At 32.6% G+C, this 4,315-nt stretch overlaps 1 non-coding gene across 1 annotated transcript; it reads left to right on the forward strand.

Moving 5' to 3' along the window:
• Window positions 1–1,321: 1,321 nt before the first annotated feature.
• LOC118010952 lies at window positions 1,322–1,452 on the forward strand. Its single transcript, XR_004679367.1, has one exon. It is a non-coding gene; the product is annotated as a small nucleolar RNA SNORA63 (small nucleolar RNA).
• Window positions 1,453–4,315: the final 2,863 nt, after the last annotated feature.

Raw genomic sequence — 4,315 nt, forward strand, 5'->3', positions numbered from 1 at the left:
CAGGTTTACTCATCCAGTCCAAGAGTGACCTTTCAGCTTCAAATTTTATAACCAAAAACCTTACATAGGAAACGTGTCTATGATTTAGTTTATGGAACTTCAATCCCATTTGGGACATTGACATTAAATTAAACCACTCAGCAAAAAACTAGAACTGAGGAAATAGAGAATCATTTTTCTAAAATAGTTTTAACCTGTTTTAATTGGAATAAAATGTTTAAAATAGGTATTTATCTAATGACAATTTAACATGAAACAGAAATGTTTATACATTATAGATCATCAACTTCATTATTTTGCATTTTCAAAAGCACTCAGGTCATCTCTACCAAATCAAATAGAAGAGTACGTATAATTAAGGCAAGTCTGTTTAATGCAAATGGAAAGCAAATATTTTTAAGTCAATTAACTGAATGTAACAGGTACAAGTGTGGTTAATGCTGTCTTACACTCCTTTATTTTATAACAATAAACATAGCTTGGTGTTCATAGTATGAATATAAAATTGATATGTTTTAGAAGCATTTATCCTCACATTAAAACATTTATTAATAACTACTCTTTACTAAAAAGTAGCCATAGGCAAAGTTTAAATTTTGAAATTCACCCACATTAGAATTTTTGTGGCCCATGGACAAAAATGAAAACATATACTCCCTCCAGTTTCCTAACTGGAAATTCTGAGTGGCATTAATTTATGGTTTGCGAAGCTAATCACCTCTGGCCTGGAACTAGGAGTGGAAAATATTAACTGTAACATAAATTTTAAGAAAAAAAAATCAAGCGATTTAAAATAACGCTGAGATAATTTTTTCCTCTGAAGAACTCCCACACTGTGCTTTATAACCAATTTGTTGCAAAGATTCATTCAAAAGTTAGTTTTAGGTACTGACTCTGTAAGTTCAGAAATATGAAAAATAATTCCCAAGTTTTGGTAATAACTAGATTGTTACTGTTAGTAATAATTTATGATTTTAAGATAATCAATGTGGAGCTAGTAAGTAAAATATAATAGCTTGTCTATTGTTACACAGTATAAAATATTATTATGTAATATTACTTCAAAGGGGTATTTTCTGGGAAAGCTATATCCATTAAACTCAAACATCTTACAAAATTCAAGAAAATGCTATCAAACCCAATATTCAGATACACAAAAATAACTACCAAGAAAGATCAAGAATGATACTTTCCCAATTATTTTATTCCCTCACTTTTGCTTTATGCTTGAATTTCTATCACCTGTGCTCTGAGGTAGCTGGAGTTTAGATAAGGCTGTATTAGCCACAGGCAAACAATCAATTAAGAACACTCAGCCCCAATGCAGGATCTAGTTACAATGTAGCTGTGAAGTGCTGCCTTGTCTTTGCCCCCTGCTCAAAATAAAGCTGTTACCTTTCTAGCCCTGTCCGCCATGGTGCTTAGCAGCCAGGGATGCATGGTCTCAGACATGTTTACCAAGTAAAACACTGACTTGAGGGGCGCCTGGGTGGCTCAGTTGGTTAAGCGACTGCCTTCGGCTCAGGTCATGATCCCAGGGTCCTGGGATCGAGCCCCGCATCGGGCTCCCTGCTCAGTGGGAAGTCTGCTTCTCCCTCTCCCACTTCCCCTGCTTGTGTTCCCTCTCTCACTGTGTCTCTGTCAAATAAATAAATAAAATCTTAAAAAAAAAAAAAAAGAACACTCAGCCCCTATACTTAACTTCTTTTGTTTAGGTAGTAATAATTTTGTATTTTAATTGAGACTAGTGGGTATCTGGTAAATTGGGCTTTTTAAAATAGGGGAAATCTAGCATACACACATAAAGTATAAATATGTAAATTAACAAAATCTGAGTTTAACAGTGCCCCCACTCCAAAACAGTGTCAGATCATTTTATCAAATTTGAGATTTTTTTTTAATATTACATTTTATTAAGATTATTTCTTAGGGATAGGATTGGAAATTTAGAATGGTGAGATTTCCATATTATTGGACCAATAAACTAAATTATTACAAACATCGAACCAACTAGAATTCATTACTTACTATAGCTCTTTGTGTGTGTGTGTGTCAAGCAGTATCTTTTGCTTGGTAATTTAAATATTTTACTAGATGGTAGCTTATACACAGAAAATTATTGTTTATTTAGTCTTATTTTGTTAAACATATATGGAGGGGTAGATAATTGAAATTATCAGTGATACAGACAACATAGTAATTGGACTTTACTAAGTTTGAAGGTGTGAAGTTGGAAGGAAGTCTAAAATTTGTCTCATCAGCAGTTGCAATCATAACTTTGCACTTTAGCATCAAGTATGTAATGAATATCTCTATGTACTAAAATTCAATATATCTACACCATGTAAGGAAAACTATTACATTATAAATTGCACTGGAAATATAATTTTGGGAGATATTTTAAACGAACTAGAAACAGCAACTGAGGTAAAATAATATCTTTTAATTGTAAAAATAAAAAAAAAAGAAACTATTGCCAGTATCAGAAAAAAAATATTTTCTGTAATTTTTCACTGGTGACTCAGAACAGGACCCACTGAGTCCCACGGAGTCTGTATACAGGGGTAGCATAAAGCAGTCTAGAAACTCCAAATTTCCATTCAAAGTGATTTGAAATGCTATTTCATAGTAACATGTAATAATACATTTGACAAAATTCTGCTCAATCTGTTTCAATAGATGTTGTAAAAGAGCCATTCTAGTTTTATAGCCACCAAAATATGTGGAGGGAAAAACAGTTCAAATAATTTTATGATCATGGCCTAAGAAAAAGAAAAAAATATATATATAACAGAGACAGTATTGATTTGGCACTATGTTACTCTCAAATATTCATCGAACTTAACAAAATTTGCCAGCGTTGTGGTTAGTACAAAGCAATAGATATTCTAAGCATAGCAGTCCCATCTGGCTGGGAATTATATTTTTGTTGAGCATCTATGTGTTTGTATTTTATTACATCTCAAGCTAAACTATGTGATATTATCTTGGAAACTTCACTTTTATGTATTTTTAAATGTTTTGAAATACCTATACCTCTCTTTAGAACAGAGGACTTTTCTAAGAATATCATCAAAAACTTCTGTATGCCAAACAGCATCTTTCAAGAAAGAGTCTTATATGGTACTGTGATATTTAAAACAAAAGAAAAAGAAAAAGAAAATTTTAGAAGACAAGGTCAATGTTGGAAAATGCTTGTGCATAACAAGAAACATTGTTCTAAAAGTCAAGTCACTCAGTCTGTGCTAATAAGAAAAACCCTTCTGATGAACAATTTAATTGGGTTTAACAAGGCTGTTTATAGCTAATCCTAAATGCAGTAATAGGAAACTGAAGGCCTATACTCAATGTTAGTTTTGCTCCCTTTAGATATTGCCTGTAATTACAGTTTGGTCTTTAATTATTCTGCTTCTCATTTTCAATTTATGATTAAGACCAACAGCATGCCCTGGAGATAGTAAGTGCTGACGTGGACAGGAATAAAATGGAGGACAGCAATTCCTTTAGCCTATTGGCCCAGGTGGCCAAGATGGATTCTTTTTGTTGTGGTTGTTGTTTTGTTTTTAAACCAGTTGTTCCAGAATAAAAATGAAGAGTATATTATTGAAGGAAACCAGTATATATCTTTCCGAATACAGGCCAAGGCAATATTTTATAACTTTTTAAATATATTTTATTGTGAGGTTAGCAGTGAATAAAGCCACAGGTCCTGGGCCTACAAGGTAGTTTAATTCCAACACTATAAAGTACCAGCTTCAGAACTGTGGAAAATGTTCTGGAACTATCCATGTTTAAGGCACTGCACACTGAAGAATGATAGAGCACCAAGCACAAGAGTTGTTTGGTTGATTAACTCAACATGTGCAAATCATTTTGAATACTACCTGCCATATTGTAAGCCATCAAGTTTATGTAAGATATTACTGTTGTTATTGATTTAAATACTTTCAGTGATAATGAGAAGATCTTGCTAATTCAATTTGAAGATGTTTTCAGTTGACTTTAACACCTTCCTCCAAATAGGTAGAGCACAAAATTATACAACCCATTACTTTAAGAACAAAACTGAGATGTTTATGAAGAATATAAAATCATGCTTATAACATTTAAGTATTGTACCATGTTCACTCGAATAACCACTTGAAATTCATGGTATGCTTTATAAACTGCCTTCATGCCCTAAACTAGAAACATCTTTCTGAACCCTGCTTCAAAGAAACATCAGTTAATTGTGACAAAAGAGAAATGGAAAAACCCCAACAAAAGTATTAAAATATAATTAGACTCTAAGAGTAGCACATATTCTTGACTCTTT

This window comes from Mirounga leonina, unplaced genomic scaffold (assembly GCF_011800145.1).
Source record: "Mirounga leonina isolate KUSES-001 unplaced genomic scaffold, KU_Mleo_1.0 Mir_129, whole genome shotgun sequence".
In the NCBI taxonomy this organism is placed as follows: domain Eukaryota; kingdom Metazoa; phylum Chordata; class Mammalia; order Carnivora; family Phocidae; genus Mirounga; species Mirounga leonina.